The following is a 26,867-nucleotide window of genomic DNA, read 5'->3' as shown; positions in this document are numbered from 1 at the left end:
TAAGTAAAAGCATTATTTAAAAAAAAACATCTCTGCAAGTTAGAGATGCGCATATGTCTGAAACTATTTAATTTGATGCCTTTTTTTTTCTCGGTTTTTTAACGGAATGTATTGTGCGTTTTAGTCAGCAAGGGTTTTTTTTCCAAAAACTATTATAGCCAACTAAGGTTTCAAGTTTCGTCATTACAAACATAGTTCGTTGATCTGGTGTTTTCCAAATCCATTGTTCCAACGAATATTTGCAAATGGCATAGCAAACTTGTAGTAGAAAAGCTGTAGTTAATCATGATTCCTGGCTGTGTTCTGTTCCCAGTTATCTCCCCTATGCGCTGTTCTTTTAGAATGTTACAACATTTAAACTCGGAATGATAAAAAAAAAAAAACATTAAAGGTGCTGTATGGAAGCTCTTCTAAGGCATAGGGTTAGGGTTAAAACATGACAGAAATTTAAACACAGCCATTCAGAAGCACATAATATGCACACAGTCATGACATGATAAGGTTTATTTATCTATTTAATACATATTAACTCTATTAACATGTTAACCCTTAACATTATTAAATGTATGAATCCTGAATATGTGTTTAGTTCTAAAGTTCAATTTCAACTAGTTTATTTTGATTTTCAAGAATTGAGTTGAACTATCTGCTGCTGCTTTCAGTAGTATGGCAATAAATGTCAAGTAAAATACAATTGTCAAAACTCGCATTGTTAGCATTTAACACTGAATAAAGCACATGAGGTAAACCTGAGGTGATCATTGTTAGTTTTCTGTTGTTCAGCTTCAAGAAATAGAAGCTGTTTCTTATATATTGATTCGAAGTGTTGGTTAAGACAAAAACACCTTTTAATATAGAGAATATTCCTTCTATCAGGTGCCGTTGCTTTTATTTAGAACATGGCTTAAATCACTCACTCCTGTCCTCAATCTGGCAACCTGCGCTTGTGTTTGTTTTGATCCAAGAGTGCAATACCTAGTTCAACCACTGGATGTCAAACTTACGTACTGTATCTTTAAAGCTTTTCCCGCTTGCGTGTAATTTGCTTTCAATGTATTTTTACTGTTCTATTTCAGCAATCTTCATATTGACAATTGTGCTTCCTTTGTAGTGCACTTTGAAAACATTTATGTCATTTTGAACGCAGCCATGGCTTTATAATAAAAGCTATAGATGACCTATAGAAAGCAGAATCTAGGTTATGTCTCCTTTATTTATTTATATATATATATATATATATATATATATATATATATATATATATATATATATATATATATATATATATATATGTATATATATGTATATATATGTATATGTATATATATGTATATGTATATATATGTATATATATGTATATGTATATATATGTATATGTATATGTATATGTATATGTATATGTATATGTATATATATATATATATATATATATATATATATATATATATATATATATATATATAATTTCTTAATAAATAGCCTACTATAAATTAAAACCATTAAAGTGATTTTTTTATATATGGGATTAGAATGTGTTAGCTTTTTGTAAGTGGTTTTATGTTTTAGAATAGAATATGGAATATTCTCAATAATATTTGTTAGGAAACATAAGCCCTATATGTGCCGTTTATATATTTCAATAATAGTTATAGGGGTTTATTTTTTCTAAAGAAGTTGTTACTCCTCCCCAATTAGGGTGTCATTATGGACATTTTACGTTATAACTAACGTAGTTCAAATCCTGGATCTGCGACAGAGAAACTATGGTTTAGGCAAACATCATCACTAAATCATCATAAAAATCATCACTACATCGATCTTTTCCCAAACGATCCATCACATCATGATAGGTTATCCACAAGTTATGTCGTTGTTTGGAAAATTAATCTCAGCTGGTTTCTGAGGTAAGATTGTGTTCAAATACACATATAGTACTGTACTATTGGTTAATTGCTAAAAGTCAGAGCTTTCAGATCATTTCATTTATTGTAATATTATAGTTAATGTAAATACAATTTCTACAAATGCATGGCTGCTTTTTAAAAACAATCATGTGAATATGGCACACACCTTCATAGAGGTTTGAAATAACATGATTGGGTGATTAATGGTGGCGGTATTTCAGTTTTGGGTTTAACGATCCCTTTAAATTAGGAGTTGATTTCTGGTTATTCCTTTTTAAAGCTTACATGTCATGCCTGTGTAATTTTCAAATATGAACAGAGCTGTCGTTGTGATGGTAATGGAGGCTTTTATGAGGACGCTACTGATGGATTATATGGAGGGTGTCGTGTCAAAACTGGCAGAGCTTAGTGAAGACATATCCTCAAGAGTTGACCTTAAGCCTCTTCTGCTGCTATACTCCTCAGCATTTCTTAAAACATCAGCATTGAGCTGACGTAGAGTTTTTTTTTCAGACTCTGACAGTACACCAACAAACACGAAAAGTCTATAACAAAACTTCTCAGGATGTCAGTATGAGTTTGGTCTGCTCATGAGAGCTACTGGATTGTAGTGTTCGGTGCAGGTATTGAGCGTCTGTCCTGCCTGTACTTTGCATAACTGAGTTTGAGCGTGGCTGAACATGTGTGGGAGCTGTGCTCAGTGTGATTTGTGGACTCTTAATCATTGTTGTGCGGTGCGTGTGTGCGAAAGACAGAAGGAGAGAAAGATATGAGAGAGCACAAGCTGCGGTCTTTGCATCTGCTGTTAGTGTTTTGTAAAAGAGCAGTTGAGCTTCCAGCCGTGTCCCGACGAGTGTCTTTTTCAGATAACCCTGCATTCATACTGCAGCCGCCGTTCACATATGCAGGATGCACAATAAACTAGATTTTAAAGCTCCACCTGATAGTTATAATCATTGTTAGTCATCCAGGACTCATTACTGTTTTTTATTATGCTAAAAACAGGGGATGTACTTATGTATTGGCCGCAGATATGTGTATATATGTTGGATTAATTTAAAGATATCAGCTTATTGCCAATCAGATGATGCTGATGGTTTATTATCTACATGGACGCAATAAGTTGCATATCTTTTCTGAGATGTGTGTGTATATACAGTGTGTGTGTGTATATATATATATATATATATATATATATATATATATATATATATATATATATATATATATATACGTCTATGTATTATATACACCTGACTAGTACTGGGTTGGATCCACTTTTGCCTTCAGAACTGCCTTAATCCTTCATGGCATAGATTCAACAAGATACTGGAAATAATCCTCAGAGATTTTGGTCCGTATTGACATGATAGCATCACAGAGTTGCTGCAGATTTGTTGGCTGCACATCCATGATGCAAATCTCCGGTTTCACCACATCTCAAAGGTGCTCTATTGGATTGAGTTCTGATGACTGTGGAGGCCATTTGAGTAACGTGAACTCATTGTCATGTTCAAGAAACCAGTCTGAGATGATTTGTGCTTTATGACATGACGCATTATCGTGCTGGAAATAACCATCTGAAGATGGGTACACTATGGTCATAAAGGAATGGACATGGTTAGCAACAATACTGGATAATTTCTCTTTTTTGGACCATTCTCTGTAAGGCCTAGAGATGGTTGTGCGTGAAAATCCCAGTAAATCAACAGTTTTTGAAATACTCAGATCAGCCCGTCTGACACCAACAACCATGCCATGTTTAAAGACACTTAAATCACCTTTCTTCCTCATTCTGAATGATGCTCGGTTCAAACTGCAGCAGATCATCTTGTTCATGTCAATATGCTTAAATTATGTGTAAAATAAAAGTCAATGTTGTTAAATGAAATTATGAATAGCTAAAATCACAATTAAAGATTATCATATTGTAATTTATCGACCAGTATCAAAATCAGAATATATTGTGTGTGTGTGTAAAATCTGTATTGGTATTGGCCAAATAGATACATTCCTAGTACAAACATGTGGAAATAATACTTCTTTTGTGACTACTTGTGTTCAAGTTTTATCGAGGCCCATCTCTCCAATTTCATTATGCTATAGGGGACTTATTATGCAAAAATCCCCTTTGAAAGGCGTTTGAACACAGTTTTGTGGCAACAATGTGTGAATATAGCCAGCCTTTAATGCTATATAAACATTATTTATGGGGTATTTTAAGCTGAAACTTCACATACACACTCTAGGGACATTAGAGACTTGTTTTACATCTTGTAAAAAGGGCCATAATAGGTCGCCTTTAAAGTGAACAAACACGCTACACTGCTTATAAATAAGTGGGAAAGCAAGCGAGTAAAATGATAGAAGCAACAATTTAGATGGTAATCTGTGTGCTTTTGCAATAAAGTATGAATGATTTGTTTTGATTGGCTTTTTGTTTTGATGTTCCAAGATGATCACGTGACTAATTAGTGAATGACCAAAATGAGATAATAAATGAGAATACAATGAGATACAAAATGTTGACTAAAGTATAGGGTTTGACTTTAAATGAAGTATCCAATCAATCAATCAATCAATCAATCAATCAATCAATCAATCAATCAATCAATCAATCAATCAATCAATCAAATAAAAAAACTGTTGACAATTTTGCTGATCATCAATAGGTTAAGATGTTAGATTAAATAATACTATTAAAATGACTCCACAATACATTCAACATGCAAAAGTAAAATACTCATAACATACACTCACCTGCCACTTCATTAGGTAAACCTGTCCAACTGCTCGTTAACTCAAATTTCTAATCAGCCAATCACATGGCAGCAACTCAATGCAATTAGACATGCAGACATGAGCAAGACAATCTAATGCAGATCAAACCGAGCATCAGAATGGGGAAGAAAGGTGTTTTAAGTGACTTTGAATGTGGCAAGGCTGTTGGTGCCAGACGGGCTGGTGTGAATATTTCGGAAACTGCTGATCTACTGGGACTTTCACGCACAACCATCTCTAGGGTTTACAGAGATTGTCAGAAATAGAAAAAATATCCAGTGAATGGCAGTTCTGTGGGTGCAAATGCCTTGTTGATGTTAGAGGTCAGAGGCCAGACTGGTTTGAGCTGATAGAAAGGCAACAGTAACTCAAATAATCACTCATACAGAACATTGGAAAAACGTTGTCTGGTCTGACAAGTCTCAATGTCTGTTGTGAAATATGAGTGGTATGCTCAAAATATGGCATCAACAACATGAAAGTAGGAATCCATTCTGCTTTGTATCAGCAGTTCAGGTTGCTGGGGGTGGTGTAATAGTGTGGGGGATGGTTTCTTGGCACACTTTGGGCACATTAGTACCAATTGAGCATTGTGTCAACGCCACAGACTACCCTGAGTATTGTTGCTGACCACATACATGCCTTTATGACCACAGTGAACCCATCATCTGATGCTATTTCCAGCAGGATTACCTGTCATGTCATAAAGTGCGAATCATCTCAGACTGGTTTCTTGAAGATGACAATGGCTTCACGTTACTTAAATGGCCTCCACAGTCACAAGATCTCAATCCAATAGAGCTCCTTTGGAATGTGGTGGATGGGAGATTTGCATCATGGATGTGCAGCCAACACATCTGCAGCAACTGTGTGATGCTATCATGTCAATATGGACCAAAATCTTGTTAAATCTATGCCACAAAGGCTTAAGGCAGTTCTAAAGGAAAAAGGGGGTTCAACCTGGTACTAGTAAGGAGTACCTAATAAAGTGGCAGGTGAGTGTATATTTCTCTATATTGCTAGTCAAATTTGTAGTGTTTAATGTTAATAAGGCTAACAGAGTATTTGATTTCCACCATCGGCAGGCTTTTTTTTAATGACAGAACAGATATTTGTGTTGAAGACTGTGGAGTGCAGTGACTTGTGTGCAGAGGATGTGAGGTAACGTGAAGGTCACCAATAAAGAATGATGTCAGTTTATGAGGCAGCAAACAGTTGATGGGCTTTAATACAGCGGCAGGCCTGAACCTCGAGGTGCCAGACATCACACCTACTCACAGAAACAGAATGTGAACGAGGGAGAACAATGATGGCATGTCGATGAAGGAGGAATGAAGCGTGAGAGCATTGCAGATATACAAAACATGCTGCTAACATCCTTGCTGCGTAAAAAGAGACACGTTAAGTGATACAAAACTGTGTGCATGCTAACATTTGAACCAAAACACTCACATATACCGTATGTGCACTGCATAGAGAGCACATTGATTCTGGTTCTACTTTATCCATTTATACATTTTGAGTAACTGTTTGCTCAGATTCTACTGAACAGTTAGTATACTTTGCCATTTATTCAGCTCAGTCTCAGTCTCACAGTTTATCCACAGACATTTTATTGGCTGTCTGATGCATACTGCTCATAAAAATGATTAAAACCGCCAATTGAATTCTGGTTGGCTGGCTTTATTTAACTTTTGGGAGCAGAGATTTTTTTTTATAAGGTCCTGGGGTTAATTGCTGTTTTGAGAAAGGGATTACTGGATTTGCTTATGTCTGCAAATTTAGTGGTGTCAAGGGATTTTTGGTCATTTCGGTTATTGAATTTAAACTGAAATTTAATACAAATTGTATTTTAGTGAACATGGTAGTTACATGACTAAAACTACAAGTAGATTACAAATAAAGTAAATAAAATTAAACAAATTAATTAATTAATATATACTTAAAGTGGAAAATAAAATAACAAGCACATTAATTAAACTAAGTTAAGGTGCTAAACATACTGAACTGAAAATACAATAAATTTTTACAGATGAATGTAGATTGTGTCAAAGCAGCTTAACATAGAAGTCCTAGTAAATTGAAACTGTGTCAGTCCAGTTTTCAGGGTTGAAGTTCAGTTCATGAGCATGAACACTGAAGAGCAAATCCAGCGATGCGCAATTCTACAAGTACTAAGCAAGGCAGTGAAGAGAGCATAGGAACAAACTTCACCAACTGACGAAAGTGAAGGAAAAAACCTTGAGAGAAACCAGGCTCAGTTGGGCACGACCATTTCTCCTCTGGCCAAACTTCTTGTGCAGAAGTGCAGTCTGGGCACTGAAGGCTGGAGAACACTGACGTCCATAGTGGAAAAGTTGCAGGTGTAAATAGGTCACCGGCGGGAGTTGAGGCTGGCCCACGGAATCAGTGCGAAGACTCGTCTGTCACTGGATTATTCAGGAATCAGTCTCATGCTCTCCGCTCTTCTATGACCACCACAGCATCTGCTTAGAATACAGCCTGGTCCAGGATTATGGATCACATCAATGGCGCTGCACAATCTCTTAAGGCCTAGGGTGAGTATCCCCAGATGGAAATAGAGAATAAATAAAATAATTAGTAGCTGCTGTTCATAGTGTATTTAAACAAGGGATGTTAAATATCAATGCAAAAGTAAAGTGCTCTAAATAAGAATATTAGTTATATAAACAAACTTGCAAACATACATGTACAAATAAATATTCCATTTTGGTGTCCACAGCAAATTGAATTTACAGAAGTGATTTATATGCATAGAAACCATTTTAAATAAAAGCATCTTTAATTTTTCAAATAACTTTTATAAGAATAAGATGTTACTATCTGAAATAATATTCCAATTTTATTCATTATAACAGATATAGTAATGTAAACAACGCAGTAATTATGGACTTTTTGAAATATATAAAACTATTTCATTTTGATCATAACATTTTGTTATATTTTAAATGATTAAAATCTTGCTGACAAAGGTCAAAAGTTTAAAGGATAGTAGTGAAAAAATACATTTTAATCTATATTAGTGTTTTAGCAGTCGAAAAAAGCAATGGCATAAAAATATACTTAAAAAACAATCTTTGAACATTTTGTTACATAAATCTTTGTTTTAATTTTAAAGGAAACAACAATGAAAAAAATATAGGGATAAACAAGGAAAAGAAAAGTGAAAAAGGGCAAAGGATTTAATTAGTAAAAGGTTATCTATAATAAAACATTAGGAAGAAATAGTTGTAATCAGCTGTAATAGTTGTAATTAAATACATAGATATATATCATATTTGACAATAGTTTATTTAAATAAATCTCTGGAAATGGGGGAATATGTAGATATAGGGCTAGTCAGTATCAATTAATTTAGTCTTTTCCTGTGTTATTTAATAAATTGCTAAAAAAAACGACTTTGAAAGTATATAAAGGGTGTTCACACAGCAAAATTCTCTGAGTAAAATGTACTCAGTTCAGAGAGTATTTGGTTCCTCCTTAAATAAAGCCAAATGATTGGTAATAAGTAAAGCTGCTGTTTGTGGAGTTGCTTAATTATCCTCTGCTGAGATTCAATGTATTATATTCCAGCTGATTTCGTCTAAGGCTGTGACTGAAGTCAGTTGTAGTTTGGTGTTTCTCTTCTGTGTTTCTGCTCAACAACAGCAAGTGTTCATCATCAGTCCTCAATCATTACCTTATTATTCCTTTCATTGTCTCTTTAACTTGAGAAACTTTACCTCAATTTAGAGAGGGACCAAATACTATTTAAACTGAGTAAATTTTACTCATAAGATTTTGCTGTGCAGACTTTCTCAAAAGCAGCAAGTTTGCCTTTTGATGCATATCTTTTGTTTTTCATTGCTTAACAGGTCATATTATTGACTTAAAGAACAATTTAGCACACATACATTAGGAGAACCACACACGTTTTAAAGGTTAAATACAGAGAATTTGATTTCGTCATTAACTTTTTGGTGTTTTCTGTCAAATCAGCCATGTAAGCTGCTTTAACTACCTAATAGGATTTTTCCATGCCTATCTATTATGCTGTTATCCATGAGGATAAAACCGCCCCTAAACAGTCACAAAGACAAAACCAATTGTTTTTTTGGTGCAGTGTTACACATTTCTCCATCTATTCAACACATTTTCATATTTTTGTTCTTTCAGTTGTCGTGCAGCACATGTACTCTCATTGACCTCCAGAGCTTTACAGAGACACTGCAGTGCTCAAGCGTGTCTGCGGTTCTTTTGAGGTTGTGTTTGTTTTTATATTCGACATCATCTCTCGCCTCATCTATGTGGAGCCCTAACTTGATTATTACACTTACAAGGTTGTCAAGGCTGCTCTAGGAATAACAAAGAGCCTTTCCACAGTGGGACGGGGCTCTGAAAACAGCCTCCTCCCGGTCCCCCAGTTCCCCTCCATTTTGAATTGGCAATAGGTGGATTTTTTCACCAGATCCATCTAGAGCAAATGGCAGTATTGGCATTAATTGGAGTGGCAGGAGTGAATAGGGTGAGAATTGGGTGAGCTATTAATTCACCCCAAAATAAAAAATATCATTATTTACTTACTCTTATGTCATTCCAAATCCATAAGACGTTTGATCGTGAACATAAAAGAAGATTTCGTAATAAAATCAGAGAGGAAAAGAAGAGAACGCAGGAATGAACCTCATTGGTTTTCATATGTCAAGAAAGCATTGGGATTTATATGTAAGTTTATTAGAATAAATTTTAAAGGATTTAAATATTGCTGATAAATAGGTCAAATGTTTAAAGAACAGTAGTGAAAAAATACATTTTAATCTATATCACAATGTTTTAGAGGTATAAAACTACAATAGCATAAAATAATACTTAAAGAACAATTTTTTAACAATCTTTTTATTAAGATGTAACAAATATATGTCCATATATTACACCACAATCATGTTTACATCTTTATTTTTATTTTGAAGGAAAAACAATGCAAAAAAAAAAGAAAGAAAAGTGATTAAAAAAAACAATGTGAGGTTTTAGGTGGGCTATTAATTCACCCCAAAATAAAAATGATCATTATTTACTCACTCTCATGTCATTCCAAATCCAAGAGGTGTTTGTCTGTGAATATAAATGAAGATTTGATAATAAAATTCAAGAGGAAAAAAAGAAGGATTGCAGGAATGAACCTTATTGGTTTTCACATTTTAAGAAAGCATTATTGAGCTTCTGTGATTTATGTAGGTTTTTATGTAAATAAAAGCTTTTGAAAGATTTGCTCTTTTTTAAATGACCAGGATTAACCTGCTCTTCATATGAATTCATATATATATATATATATATATATATATATATATATATATATATATATATATATATATATATATATATATATATATATATATATTGTAAACCTTTTAAAGCACCAGACCTTTGGTTTAATAGAATTTTAAACATAAAAGGAATCAGATGTGTTTAAAAAATTGAACTTGAAATTTCAAATCATTTCATAATCATTTACAGTCTGTTACAGTTTATTCATATAAGTAAATAACACAGATGTCAATTCTCTAAAGTCTTTTTTTAGCAAAGGATAATGTTGAGTTGTTTTATGTGCATCCATTGTTTTATCTTTTGTACTTGAAAAGAAAAAAGTTTGTGCTTAAACACATTGTAAATGACCATTATTGTAATGAGCCTGATCTGTACTTTCAGTGGACTGAGGCTGCTGTTCAGGGTCGCTCACTGTGACTTTAATGCAGATGAGCTTGTGTTTAATCGCACTTGTAATCTTACTGCTGAATTATTCATGAGCTGAATTCTAAATCTGGAAGCTGACGGAGAGCTAAATTTGAATAATGTTCTAAAAAAGAGAGAAATGAGCCATGAAGTTAGCATATCTTTTAAGCGTTCTGTCTGCATGTTACATCATCATTTGTCCATGCTGGACGCTCAGGATTAACTTAACAAGCACAGATTCTAATAACGGATTCTAAAAATGCTTAGTTGGTTAACTTACACAGGCTGTATTTTGTAGAATTGTGAACGTATAGCTGTTGTGAATTTGTTTGCACAACTTCAAATTTGAAGCAGAGTTTTTGGCATGAAAGGCAGATACAATAACAAGGACATTACGTTAACTAAGCTTTAGTAAAGTGTTACCCTCTAGGCTATGTAATTTTTTTAAAAGATTCTAAATCATTTGGAAGTGGTTGCAGAGAAAAACCGTGTCATAGTCTGTGCTTGTCACATTCAATGCAGTTGTTTATGATGATAACTGTCAGCTCTAACTAGACAAAATTAAAAAAACTGACTCAGCATCTACGTACAATTGACATCAGAATGTAAATTGTGGCAGAAATCTGTCCAAAAGTTAAGCGTGTTCTGTCCACATTTAAACTTAATATTTAAATCAAGAACAAATCCTCAACAAGAAGAGGCAATACACACAAGAAGTGCTAATTATACTAAGGAACTGTTTGTGCTCAGAGAATTAAGTGCAAGAGAAAGTGGGAGTGTTTTTTTTATAGAGAGAGAAGAGTGTTAGTACAGGTGGTTCGTCAGGCCCCCTCACCTGTGTAAAGTACACACACACACACACACCAAACACACCTTCAATTTAAAACAGATTCTTCAATTATAAAATACATGTGCTGAATAAGTTGGCGGATCATTCTGCTGTGGCGACTCCAGATTAATAAAGGTACTAAGCCGAAAAGAAAATGAATGAATATATATATATATATATATATATATATATATATATATATATATATATATATATATATATATATATATATATATATATATATATATATATAGCTGCCCTCTGGTCATTTGATGGGCTTGTTTTATCCTCATTTGTAAGTCACTTTCGATAATTTAAAAATGTATTAAAGCTGTTAAGCATTAAGCTATTATTGCTATTTATGCTACTAAGAGTTTCAAGCTATGGTAGCATTAAATGCAAATCTGTTGCAATGCAATTACCTTTTTTTTGTCAGGTTTTAAATTATACATTATTATTTTAATCTTTGTAGTAAGTTTTTTTTTTTTTTAGTTTTTGAAGCTTTTTAACGTTTCTTCTGCCTGCCAAGGCTTCTATAATACATTTTTAAAGGTTTTTATCAATGTAATTTACAGCTGAATTTTCAGCAGCCATTACTCACATTATCAGTGTCTCATGATCCTTCCAAAATCACTTTAATAAGCTGATTTGCTCAAGAAACATTATAATCAGTTTTTTTTTTTAATAATTTTCCTTCTTGTTATTTTTACATGGAGATCATAATATAAGTTTAAAAGAACATGATTCATAGGGTAGTCAAAATTAATAGACTACAAATAATTATATAAAATATATTATATAAAAACTATAAAAAATAATTTTGCACCACGATGCAGTCGGGAACAATTTGGTATTGGTTTAGTAATAGATTCTAACTGGTTATTAGATACTGATGTCATTCATCTCATATGCGCTGTCGCGTATGAGTATTATAGTGAAGAAGGCGACTGCGAGTGACTGTTTGTATTAAAGGACAAGATTGTATTACAAATACATATAACATTTATTTAAAAAATATTAATTTTTTACAAGAATTCTTGTGCTGTGAAGTAAAATATATTTTTTTTATGGGAAGCATCGTCAATGAACTGAGATATCAAATTAAACTTGATGGCATGATAATCATAACCGAACAGAACAGTGAGACCAGTGTACCTGTAAGTTCACACCTCTAAAAATTCATAAAAATGCAGCTATTTTTCCATAATTATAAATGTTTTTATTGTCACATTATTGTTTTAATTCTTTGAATAAGAAAAGGCTTGCAGATCCTAAGCTATTAAAACATAGAGCACCATGAAAAAAAAACCTATGTAGAAATTATGTCACCCGTCATATCTGCCATATAATCCACAAGGCCTGACAGAGGTGCAGCAAGAAAGCAAAGAAATGAAGCTCTTGTGATGAACATAAATCCACCACTGCAGATGCTTTAAACATGCGTATCTGTAAATCAAAGCCACAGCAGTCTGATAATGGATGACAACTGCTAAAGCTGCATGTCGTTTGCAGAAATACACTGGCATCTTCATTTCAAACCTTTTTTTCTTATTTTCAAGGCAATTTGCGTTTCTCATATATTGTAGCGTGTTGTAAAACAATCAAAGATGAAGGCAATTGTCATTCCTCATGTGTCTGCTAAAGCCTCATAGGCTGCATGACTTTGGGAACTACAAGCTGATAATCTGATATGAGGTTACGTGGGTAGGTCAGTGTGTGCGAAATATTTTTAAGTGTGAACACTAAGCAGCTGTTATCTCTGTGAGCTTTGGGTCAACAGATGCATGTTAGAGGTTAGAGTTCAAGCTATGAGAGTTATGGCAGGAATGAGGGGCCAATGGTTTTTTTTTTAAAGAAGTGGTCAATCAGCCGTTTTCGAAAGCTTGAATGTGGTAATGCAGTGTACTGTTAATTGCTCATGCCTCGTTTAAATAAAATCATGAACATTATTTTCACTTACTGTATACTATACTCCAATTAAATATTTGATTTAAAATCATGGACATTTAGATGAACTTGTCCATTTAGGTGTACATTAATTATTTTTATGGAAATGCAAAGTTAAAGTGTTTGCAAGGTCTTACAGTGAAATTACAGTTCTATATCGCTACACTGAATTGTCTGAACAATTCCAGTTGCGGTAACTGCATAATTAGTAAAATGCAAACAAAACACAATCTTTAGATGAGATAAGAAACTAGTCCTGCACACAGGAGCTGCATGAGAACCAAAACCTGTCAAATGTCTTGAATGACTAAAACGTCTTTAGGTTTGGTAATTGTAGTATAAGTGGAATAACTGACCCTGATGTGTTGAATTATTTTAAAAAAATTAGACAACCATGGTGTGCAGCATTGCATTGGTATTACATCACCATCTCAAATTCAGCATTATTTTCTAATACTTCAAAGGCCTGTCATCTTTTATCCTTACATTTTTCTTTTATTTTATTCTGCTGATTTTATTCTCCTAATAGAAAGGAAAACAGACCGTAAACTTTCTGGTTGCATGTCGGCGCAATAGCCTAGTGGTTAGCGCGGCGACATATGGTGCAATAGCACTTCAGGGCGTCGCAAGTTCGAATCCCGGCTTGACGACATTTCCCTACCTCCTCTCTCTCTCTCCCATTTCGCTTCCTCTCTTAATACTATCCTATCTAATAATAAAAGCAAAAAGGCCAAAATTAAATCTAAAAAAAAAAAAGCTACTCCTTCAGAAATGTACAATGTGCTCAGATTGGTCAGCTAAGTATGTTCTGATTCGCTCAGTGCCCAGTGCACATTCATGCAAATAGAACTAACCAATCTGCTTCACACTTTTTATGAAATATATACACAATCAGTAACAGCAAACTAATTAACAGAGCGCATCCAAACACTGTAGTGCTTTTTACTCTTCTTCATAAACTTGCATCGGAGCTGCAGCAATGGTTTGTCTGTTTGTCATCCTCTGAGGAAACAGTTTATGGTTGCCTAGTGAGGCAATGGTCGGCTTGTCACTTCAGGTCAGAATAACAACACATGCAAAAATGAGTGGCGTATAGCAGCAGTAAGAAGATTGTAATTAAAAAAGCTTGTAAGGATGTTGCCAGAGTGGCTTTTTGGTTTTTTAGCTTTTGCATCCCAGCCACTAGCACCCCATCTGAAAGATTTTTTAGCATAAGGGTAATGCAGTCCTTCAACTTCACAATTTGTAATGTTGCAATATATATCTGAATAATGATAGTTGGTTCCTTTACCTGGAAGCTCAGATTTGGTTATAATAATTTGTTTTGTTTACAGAGTTTAGGGTTTACTGTATCATTTTTATTCACACCTTACCAATGTTGATCTACCTTTACTATTGCAAACATTTTGTAACATTTTATTTATCAAGTTTAAGAGTCTCTTTGACACTTATGTTTATTTTATTATAAAGAGATCAGATATTTTGTTTAAATATGTTTGCTTTTGACTATTAAAACAATTTGCCTTAGTAATGTTGGTAAGTTAAAATAAAGTGGTTGAATAACAAAAAATCCTAATATTCCTAAATGTATTGTTAAAAACATTCAATAATTAACAATATAGAATGAAATAAAGCTGTTTTCTTTGCAATATCGCCCAACCCTACTGTAGGTGTCACATACCCAGGAAGAAGCTTGTTGCTTTAAGCATTGTAACTTTGCAGATGTTGTTGTTGCTCAAACAGCAACACAAACCAAAGTTAGAAATGTAAAATCATAATTAAGGGCCCCTTTAAAGAGAGCCAGTTGCTGTTTTTCTCCATTGCAGTCTGCATTTTCTGGGTTGTTGTTGGCTGACAGCTGAGAAATGATGAGACAAACGGAGGTGCCTTATAGCCTGCTGCTGCTGAAGTGATGCGCTAGCTGAAGCCGCACAACCTCAGCTCTCATCCTCCAATCACTCTTTTTAAAGGCCTGTCTGCCTGGCCTGTGCCCATTGATCAGTGCTGACTTGAAACTAAACACAACCACAGATACACATGATGCCAACAGGAGTAAAACATTTCTGATGCTTCTGATCAGTTGAGTATTTAGTTGATTATGATATCAGAAACTAAGTACGTTGTTTCACATGTATTTATTTTGATATTATCAATGTTGAAATGTCGATTCCTGGATGAAAAACCAATTTGATTTTGATTGAACAGATCATTTCAGCCCTTAATTCTGATTGGTTGAGCTTGGCCAAAGCTGTTGTTAATGACTCTATACACATACAACTGTGACTGTTGCTTGGCAACCATTTTGCTTTCAGAAATTATTTTACTTTGCCTTATTTTGCAAAACCTTGCTACTTATACAGAATAACCATTTTATAAAAGCAATAAGCCCTGTCAAGCCGTTTATAGTGAATTCATATCTACTAGGGTGATGTTACACTGTAAAACATGCAGGGTTCCACACAATTCCTTAATGTTGTTCTAACACAAATAAATTAAGTTAACTTTATTGTTACAAATTTAAGTTGATTGAACATAAAACAATTTAGTTGTCTGCAAAAAACCTTAAAAATGTAGTTTTTTTAGCTTATTTTAAATTAATAGTTTGAACAAGCAGTACTAATCTAATTTTAAGTGTAGGCAGTTTGCTCTACATTATGTTTTTAGTGTTCTTAGCTGTTATAAATATACTGTAAACCAGGGGTCTCAAACTGCTGGACCACAGGGCATATGAGGCCCTTCTCCTCCCTCTAATCCGCAACTGACGTCAAAAATGTAACTAAATTCGGCCCAACAAAACATATTTTTTTGAATTACTATAATTGTTTTGCAGTCGCATGTGACCCGTCACCTACTGGACATTTCAAATACTGTACTATATATTGGGGTTACTTTCGGTTTCTCTCAGTGTGTAGTCAAAAGTAGTGCACATGCAGATTACAGATTAGTAGATTTGAAACTACTTGAATGTGAGTAAATGTCCAAATTTCATTCTTAGATGAACTATCCCTTGAAATGATTCATAAGTTCCTTCATTTCTCTTGGCTGTGTCCTCAAAAGGTCACTGGCTGATATTTTTAAAATATATTGTTGGTTTCTTTTCAAGTGGTTTCAGTCGCAGAAGTATGCCCTTCATGCCTTTCACAGTTGAAGGATAGAAATAACTAATTGTACAGTAAATGATACAAAAACTCTCAATATCAACTCTGTTAGTTTTTTTTAACTATTGTTTGATGTGGTTGACTGTTTCTTAGGGATTAAAATCACACGAATGCAAAACAGACAGAATATTTTGTGTCTTCAGGATCACATTTCATAACTCTGAGTTGAAACCCCTTGGCAGTTTTGGACATATGTAGCATATACAATAACACCAGCTGATCATATAAAGTGTATATCCTCCTCGGCTGACCTCAGGTTCCGAGTGTTGACATTAATAAGGGTAGTGATGTAAAACCTTGACATACATCTGGAGGGAGAGGCAGGGAAACAAGCGTCTGAAAAACAATTTAATGCTTCCATGCTCCCGCTGCGCCAGAGGCCGCAGTCAAATGAAAAGCGCTTGTCGGTTTCCTCCTACTTTCTTGCTCTTCAGATCTGCCCAAAACCACAAGAGAGCGGCCGCGTGCATCAGTCAGGACAGCAGCTGAGGGGGTTTTGATTAATGGCCAAATGTTTGCTGACCCAACGTCCACAGTTGTTGTTTGGTGGGAGTACAAAGGTAAACTTGTAAAATGCAAGGTCTGGACAATAAAGGGTTGTTTATATAAAGACAGACTGAAGCGCTTGGCTCTGATTCTCAGTGCTTTGAGAAGTTTAAAGCCCAGAGTTGAGTCAAATTTGTTGTGTAGCACGTTTCACAGTGCGCACCATTTCAAAGGACGTGTTTACAAGTGGTTTTCAATTTGATTTTGGTCAATCCATTAACAAGAGGTCGACAATAAATACAGGTGTAAATACATTTTTACATTGTTCATGTTCAGCTACTTTCAAGGTTGAAAATGTATCAGTCTAAATTGTCTTAGTGTAATAACCATGCTTACAGAAAAGTAGCCATTATTTACCTACTGACATAACATATGACAAATATGGGACATGTTATGAAAAATGCAGGTGTTCATACTCAGTGATGGGAATAACATTTCTATAAATAAACAGCGTTACTAATGGCGTTATTTTTTTCACTAAAGAGTAATCAAATGAACTACTGGTTCCCCCTTTACAATGCCGTTGCCATTACTGACAATAAAAAACTATAAATATTTTATAGTCATTTGATAAATATGCTTTTTTTAATGTAACACAATAGTTACTTTGCCTAGTAATTAGTTACTTTTATATATACACACTACCGGTCAAATGATTGGGGTCAGTTTTTTTTTTTAGAAAATGATTCTGTTCATCAAGACGACATTTATTAAATGTAAAAAAAAATTGTTCAATTGCTAAATATATTTATCAAAATTTTAAATAACTGCTTATTGTATGCAGTTTCAAATTATTACTCCTGTTATTATAGCTAATAATATTAATAATAATAATAAATAATATTAGAGTGATTTCTGAATGATGTTGTGACTGAAGTAATGAAGCTGAAAATTCATCATTAAAATCACTGGAATAAATTATTAAATTATATGATTAACTACTTTTGATCAGTTATTTTCTAGTGCAATAATATTTCACAATTTGTACTGTATTTTTGATGAAATAAATGCAGCCTTGGTGAGCAGGTTAAGCTTATTTAAAAATCCTACTGACCCCAAACTTTTGACTGGTAGTGTAAATAACTCAGTCACTATTTGTGAGAAATAACTAGTAACTATAACTAATTACTCTTTTATAGGAACATGCCCAACACTGTTCTTACTTGGCCATTAGCAATGTAAATCCTAGTTTTTGCAGGAGTAAATCAGTCTTTATTGAATGAGAAATACAGCAAAAATGTTACATTAACTCTACTTTGTTCACATTTATATGTGTGCAGCAATAGCTCTGGTTTCCCTTTGTGGAGTGTCAATACAGACTACTGCAACTTAAAGACACATCCTCTTAATCTACTTAAAGTACATTCCTGTTTTAGATGGCTGTCGTTTATGAAGTTTTCATGCACAAATTTTAAGTCCAGACGGAAACCGCTCATGCAAGGCAACAAACACGGTTGATTTTCATCGCAGCTAGCTTTATGACATTGACTTGGTGTGTCCCGGGCTTAAGATGAGTCAAATGAGTAGTATATATATGTCATATAAGAAATATTTATACACATTATATCATGTGGAAATGGGGCATTTGGGCTATGAATGATTGATTAAATTTAATGCTGTTTTGCTAATAAAGTAAATCAGCTGCATTAGAAATACTTTGCTCTACTTTCATTGCACTGTGACAATCTGTGATGCTAGTATGAACATCAACGCACAAAACGTGCTATTTTCCTGCATGAAATTTCTTACTCATCTTATTGCTATTTTCATGCATAAAATTTCTTACTCACCTTATTTTATTTTAGTATACATCATATTACAGTTACATTTTCCCAAGCTGTAAGTCATAGCCATCAGCATTAAAACAAATGCTTCTATTGCAGTAAATCTAGAGTACAGTATAAGAAAGTTGCCCTCCAAAGTGACTGTCAGGCACAACTAAAAAGGTGTAAATTAAATTCTGAATCACTGTTGATTTAAGACATGTAATCTTACGGTAGTTCAGGACAATTTGCTGAACCGTTTCAAAAGTATAATTTGTTTACAAACTTAACAGCTAATTGAAAAAAAGTTTGAAGTTACGATACTGTTTTGCACCTTTTAAACAGGCTGATGATCCATTAGTTATGCTAACACATCATGTTCTTTGCATTGACATTTTGATTCAGATTTACAGCGTTGGCATTTTACCCCATGCTCCTGATGCACGCTACACAAAAGGCCAGGGAAATTATAGCTGAAGGACTGATGCTAATAGCTAACCTGTTGCCTACTGAAAACAAAACCCTGAACTGTAGGATGTGACTGAAACTGAATGATTTCCCCAGTTTCAGTGAATAACGCGGAGGCGGCCGCATGAAAGATGAGCTACTGTACGCGCTTTCTTCTCGATTCAGTTTTCTCCTAGCGCAGCAAGTCATTACTTTGTAACAGTCTGAAATAACAATAGATGTGTGCTCACAGGGGGGCTTTAATGATGCCCACTGCTACCCTTTGATTTTGGAACAATTGGTTATATCTTGGGAAGCAGACCTCTAAGGTGCGGTGGGCTGAATATCATCACGCAGTTGATCATGAAATAACTATCTCAGGCTCTTACTGTAGCAAAAACAGGCTTTAATTTGTCTGCCTCTGTGTTTGTGTAAAATGGCCTTAAATGGGCTCATTAGGCATTTGCTAGACTTTGTTTATACACAATCTTTCATTTTAGCTTTGGAAGTTAAAACTGGAGTTTACAGAGCTGTCAGCACAGTTAAAATCTGTAATTATGCAATTGTGCCACTTCAGTAAGCATTTTTTCTACTTAAGTTGTAAATGTAAAAGCATTGTTATGTTTTTAATCAATAATGTTTTTTTTTATTCTTCACTTCCGCCAAATGGTGAAGTTTTTTCCTCGCAGCTGTCGCCACTGGCTTGCATGGTTCGGGATCTGCAGATTTTGGAGTGTCTAGACTAAGACTAAGTGCAAGTAGTGCACCTCGTTTGAAGCAATTCACGCCTATGACTGTTAGATTGACAGAGACAACATAACTAAAGAGTGCAACTAACAGCAGTGTACCGTGATCGATCATGAACACGGTTCGCATCAGACACTGGTCTGATGAACACGTTCTTCGTTTTTCCCCCACTACATATCAGATTTTGCCTACTCTTTATCATGAGGAAGACTAGTAGGAATCATTAATAAGTCTGTGTATTATGGAGGATTCAAATTCATAGAACTGAATTGGAAGGGCGTTATATCCAAATCATGAGCATTGTAAGTTTGTAGAGGTTATACATTAAAATACTCTTAAATATATATATATATATATATATATATATATATATATATATATATATATATATATATATATATATATATATATATATTAATACTGCTACTGTGAACTTGAACAAATATATTAAAATCCATTAGTTTTCACTAATTGTATTAGTAGTTTTTTTTTTTGTTCAACTTACTGTGAACTTATTTTTATTTGAAAAATGCAGGCAATACATGTTTCAGTATTTTATGAAGCCTCGATTTGCCCACCACTATAGTCGTGGTCACAGGCAGAGGTCGGTGCAGGTGGCAAACAGGATAAACAAAGAAACAAGGTGATTATCTAGAGCAGGGGTCTCAAACTCAATTTACCTGGGGGCCGCAGGAGGCAAAGTCTGGGTGAGGCTGGGCCGCATAAGGGATTTCACAAAAAAAAGTCCTCAAATGTCATTATTAACAGTTTTAATGATTTCTTCTGAACATGAAGTGTCCTGAACATTAATAGAACATTGAGTGAAGATTATGAACAGTTCTTCTGAACATGGCATCTTTTGCCTACTCCTTGCTGCCAGAGACTTGACAGCACTTCTTCTCACAAATCTGAACCACATTTGGCTTTAGAGCGGAAGCAGTTGAGACCCTCAGTATGGCTTGAAGATGATCATCATTAAGTCTAGACCTGTCTAGACTCACTCAAAACTTCCATTCCCTCACCTAAAAAAAAGGTGTATATATGTATAAATAAAACACCCCCACCCCACTCCAGTCACATCAGTCTGTACCAGTCTGTATCTACCTATAATATATATAAGATGCAGGCTGTAGCTAGGTAGGTGGCAGGCTGCAGATAGGTAGCTAAGTGGCAGGCAGGCAGGGGCGGGAATAGCTTACCTTGGTTCTGGCCGGCGCGAGTTCTCTCCAAACACTTCCCGCCTGTCACAGCGTCTAACAAAGGGGCGGGGTGCGTGGTGACGTCACCAGCATCCCCGCCCCTTTATTTACACGGCGGGCGGGGAATTCCAGTGACCGCTGTGTACGGATAGAATCAGCAGAGCGGGGAGCGCTCTCTTTCCCCGCTCCGCTGATTCTGTCAGTGTACAGCGGTCGGCGCGGGCCACAAAATATTGCACTGAGGGCCGCAAATGGCCCGCGGGCCGCGAGTTTGAGACCCCTGATCTAGAGGCAAAGAAAGACTAGACAAGGAAAACGCTTAGCAGGTAAATATTACAACAAGACTCAGCAATGTGTGTGTGTCTTGTGTGTGAGGTGAATATGTAGTCCATGTAATTAGACATGATGATACTATAATGATTAATTTCCAGCTGTGTGTGCAATCATTGAGAGAACTAAAACTGATGTGCGTATGAGGTGCATGATGGGATTAAAGTCCAGTTCTGTGACAGATTTGTAGTTCTCCAGCAATTGCTGGTGATTATGACATCTACAATGTTAGTGTAGCAGTTTATATAGTCAAATAAAGAAGAAAAAAATAATAATTTGATGACCTTTTTATGGTATTACAACACGCTTTACCCATTTTCAGCAAGAGGTTTTTAATCATGTAAAATATAATATAACTTTGTTTGAATACTGTTGTGGTTTTTATCACATAAATATATATTTTTTCCCAATATTTTTACATTATTAAAAGAGTTAATTAAATCTAATTCATTTTAATATGCTATCTATGGCTGTAAAATAATTTTCTGTAAATTGAATTTGATTGTTTAATTCCCATACAGCTCTAGAAAATATTAACAGACCTTTTGAAGATTGTTATAAAGTGATTCTGACAACAGAGTTGAGGATTATCTAGCAAGCTAGGGTCAAAATAGAAACAAACAGGTGTACGCTGAGTAATCCAAATAATGGTCAGTAAATAGGTGAATGGTCGGTACAGGCGGCAAACTACATAAACAAAAAAAACAAAGCAAAGGTCAAGCAAGGCAAGGCCAAAGCATCGTAATGTTCAATAAACAATATAACAAGATTCAGCAATGTGTGTAACAAAATGAGCAGTCTATATACTGTAGTCTGAGTAATAAGACCTTGACCAGCTCCCAGCTGTGTGTGTGTGTAATCAAAGGTGAACTGGAACAGGTGTGAGAGGTGCATGACAGGATTGTAGTCTGGGTGATAATGAATGTTCTCCAGCAATCTATAAGGGTTAGATTGCTCGTGATGGTGACAGAGATTCTCAGTTTCTTTGCATGTACTGGATTTAATAGATATGTTATTTGAATGAAATGTAACTGTTTGCCTTATGCAATAAGCATCTGATAACATTTCTGTTAAATTAAAATATTGTCTTTTTTATTAAATTCAAAATTTGTCAGAATAACTAATTTCTTGTGAGTGGGTTAATTTACCAAATATTGCTTTTTCAACTCTGAACTTAAAACATTGGTGTCTAAAAATTAATATAAATATCTGAATACACACACACACTTAGACAAATAGATGTGACGTTGCGGTTTATTATAGTGTTTATGTAGTTGTTTGCCTTTAAAAACGCATCGGCCACTTCAGTCAGGCAGAAGAGATTAAGAGTAGCTGCTGTCTGTGATGTCATCATAACACAGTGCTGAATTTCTCCACAGGGATCCTTGCCTTTCTACAGTGCGTATGTGATGTAATTTCTCCCACAACGCCTATTAGCAAACCATTTTTAGCATCCTTAACAGCACTAATGACTTCTGTGATTAGTATGAGGAAAGGTATGTTGGGTATTACTGTTAATGAAGATTCTTTGATGTGCATAGATATAAAAGAAATGGAAGTACACCAAAAGACTTAAAGTCAGCATATAAGGTGATTTCTGAAGCATTGTGGGACACGAAAACTGAATTAGTGGCTGCTGAAACATCTTTAAACCACCCAGGAGTCTATTAAAATAGAAAACAATTTTTAAAAATGGTAACACTATTTCAGATTATAACTGTTTTTACTAAGACTTACTTTATGACCACAGTGTACCCATCTACTGATGGCTATTTCCAGCAGGATTACGTGCCATGTCTTAAAGTGTGAATCAACCCTGACTGGTTTTCTTGAACACGACAATGTTTACTGTACTCCAACAGCCTCCACAGTCACCAGACCTCAATCCAATAGAGCACCTTTGGCATGTGGTGGAACAGGAGATTCACATCATTGATGTGCAACCGACAAATCTGCAGCAACTGCGTAATGCTGTCATGTCAATATTGATTAAAATCATAAAGGATTAAGGAAGTTCTGAAATCCAAATTGGGGTCCAACCCAGTACTAATAAGGTGTACCTAATAAAATGGCCTGTGGGTGTACTTGTCACCCTTATATATTTTTTTATGTATTGTTAATTTTGAAGTTGTATCAACTAATATTGTACATTTAATTACTTTTACTCATTTATTTCTTTACATATTTGTCTATTGTAAAGTAATATTTAAAACATTTATTAAATGTAACATGTAAATGTAATATCTCATATGTTGTTGTAATTAAATTAACTTAATTAAAACTAATTTATTTATGTCTATCTTTATGCAAAATTGTATTTAAAATAAATATTTTATACCTAAATGATTATATTATTATTTTCAGACACAGGATGAAAACATTTACTGATTTATTATCATGGGCAAAAATCTTTGCATCCCTAAAAAGTGTACAGGGTTATGTAGGTTTATAAATACAGACCTTCATCAGGTCTTAAACATGACATTGATTTGACCAAACACCCCTCAAGTGTTTGAATTAATGGGACTTCATCGATTGTGTGCATTATTTGCACTGCAGAGTTGTTTCTCTACATTGGAAATGTCTCTCTGGCTTTGCTGTTTGGTTGTGGACAGCTGTGGAAAGTTCTGAAGAGTTTTGTAGAGTACAGGACTGGAGTCAGCAGTTATCAGAGACGCGGAGGTCTTTACTTTCAACACTCAACTCGCTTGACATCCCTGATCTCCCTGACATAAATCTTGTGGCCACTCAACTTTTTTTAGAGGGCTGAGATGCAATCTGTCTACCTGATGCTCACTGCATTGTTGGCTTTAAAGAAACAACTGGATTATGTAAAAGACAGTTTGCTATCTTTGTGTAAGCTGTGGAAATGGACTCTTACAGAGTTAGGCTTTATATTCCTGTCAAATATGTCTTTCCAGTGGTTCCCATGGTGATGCTTTGAGCACTCGATGTAATGAAGTGCAATTTGTGACACTGTATAGAGCAGTTTATCAAATGAAAGTATGTGTTGTGGGATGACATATACCAGAGTAGCTTAATTTTTTACATTTTTTTAAACAAGCTTTTGACTACAGTTGCTCTATTCAAAAGTTACATGTAGAAATGACATTAAAATGGTTATATTTTTATATATGTGCAAAAATGATGGATTTTGTGGTCCAGGGTCACATACTGTAGATACGTGTGTGTGTGTGTGTGTGTGTGTGTGTGTGTGTGTGTGTGTGTGTGTGTGTGTGTGTGTGTGTGTGTGTGTGTGTGTGTGTGTGTGTGTGTGTGTGTATGTGTGTGTGTGTGTGTGTGTGTTTAAAATAGTTTCAAACTATAAGTGTGTCCCAAATTGCAAATTTATGCACTATTTTACACCATTTTGTAGTATAAATTGTGTAAGTAGTGCATTTATACTGAAAACTGTAATATGAATAAGTGCACCTTAAATACCCAGATGATGCACTTGTTCATTCATTCATTTGTTTTCTTTTTGGCTTTTTTATACTTCTGCGTCGAGTGATCGGCGTGAACAACGGCACATGGTTTGCTTGTTGCCAACTAGCATTCATACTTCTGTGCGCTGTTTCTGTTGCTCTGCAATAACACTTCTGAGACGCTACCTGGCAGTGAGGTGGTTATGTTCCTCTGTGTCAAGTGTCTTCGCTGGTGTTTTGTTTTTTCTGAACACTACCTTAATGCAGTGGCTCAAACTCGCTCATTTTGAGGCAGGAACCGGCGGACGTGTAGCAACATTTAACCATAAGGTAAACACAAAGCAACAGTTTCCATTCATAGCTCTTTCATGGGACTCCACTCTTGTAAACACTCACTCACTGCTTCCACCTCTGCCCATATTTGTCAGCGCTACCAAGCCCATTGATCACAGAGCTTGTGCTCTGCATCGTTGCGACGTGTAGTTACATTTTTTGTAACTACACGTCAACAACAGCTAAGGCGAGGGCTTCGCCTTGGCATGCGTGTGCTCTTGACGCAGAAGTATAAATCAGTTTTTAATCTTTTTCTGGGGTTGCCACAGCGGAATGAAACGCCAACTTATCCAGCATATGTTTTACACAACAGATGCCCTTCCAGCTGCAACCCATCTCTGGGAAACATCCACACACACTTATTCACACTCTTACACTACGGACAATTTTAGCTTACCCATTTCACTTATAACACATGTCTTTGGACTTGTGGGGGAAACTGGAGCACCCGGATGAAACCCATGCGAACATGGGCAAGTGTATCTGTCTGCAGACTGCAAGACGGGGCCGTAAGATGAAAGGGCATGACTTGTTGTAAGTTAGATGTGTAACTTGCAATTATCAAGATCCCATTGAACCATGTGAAATGTCACAACGAGATGTTGGCAAGATGGCGGAAATACTTACCAGAGAACATTTTCAGCTAATGTTTTCATGAGTTTTCTCCAAGTTTATCCACAACCAGTTCATTTGATATATTATTATATTCATTCATTTAGCAACTCCACCATGCAGCTCGCTGACTTCTTCATCCATTTTGTCATGACAGTTAGCCTACTTGTGTTGCAAATAACAGTACAATGGCCAGCGTGAGAAGTATGAAAGTCTCTGCAACTCACGGCTGTACATTAATAACTGTGATGGTTAAGGGTTGGGGTAGTTATAGACATTAATAACGATAATGGTTGGGTTTAGTGTCGTGGTAGATAGAGATGTTAATAACTGATGGTTGGGTACCCATTACGCTGCCCAAGATCACTCATTCAAAGGTTAAAATGAAGTGTGGAATATTGGACACTTTATGCACTCAACAGCCGCTGCTTTGCTCGTGTAGCGGAAGGAGTTGAGCTTTTGGGCGCTGACGTTGGATAACTTAATTTATTTTGGATTGTAAAAGCGAAATTGGCAGGGCAGTGGCGCAGTAGGTAGTGCAGTCGCCTCACAGCAAAAAGGTCGCTGGGTCGCTTTTTTGAACCTCGGGTCATTTGGCGTTTCTGTGTGGAGTTTGCATGTTCTCCCTTCCTTCGCGTGGGGTTCCTCCGGTTTCCCCCACAGTCCAAAGACATGCGGTACAGGTGAATTGGGTAGGCTAAATTGTCCGTAGTGTATGAGTGTGTGTGTGAATGTGAGTGTGTATGTTTCCCAGAGATGGGTTGCGGCTGGAAGGGCGTCTGCTGCGTAAAAACTTGCTGGATAAGTTGGCAGGTCATTCCGCTGTGGCGACCCCGGATTAATAAAGCGACTAAGCCGACAAGAAAATGATAATGATGTAAATGCGAAATTCTCCTACGAGAGTGATTATAGCGCCTCCCGATGGTGAATGAAGTTATATTTAAGGCATATATTTGTGGTTATATTTATGGCATTTATATGGCAGGTATTATTTAGTAGTTTGGACATTTATTTTGGTAATATGGCAACTGACAAACGTCATCTGGGAAATGGTTTGAATTTCCGCTTTGTAAAAAAACGTTAGTGTTTCATTTGGGATGACTCTGCATACACATA

General features: G+C 35.3%; 1 protein-coding gene across 10 annotated transcripts in view; it reads left to right on the top strand.

The window, feature by feature from the left end:
* The window catches only part of fgf13a (fibroblast growth factor 13a), a 232,435-nt gene that overhangs the window by 49,574 nt on the left and 155,994 nt on the right, over positions 1-26,867 (top strand). The window lies entirely within an intron of this gene.

The sequence above is a fragment of the Danio rerio genome, chromosome 14 (genome assembly GCF_049306965.1).
Source record: "Danio rerio strain Tuebingen ecotype United States chromosome 14, GRCz12tu, whole genome shotgun sequence".
NCBI lineage: Eukaryota > Metazoa > Chordata > Actinopteri > Cypriniformes > Danionidae > Danio > Danio rerio.
This window is presented reverse-complemented; position numbering and strand designations above follow the sequence as displayed.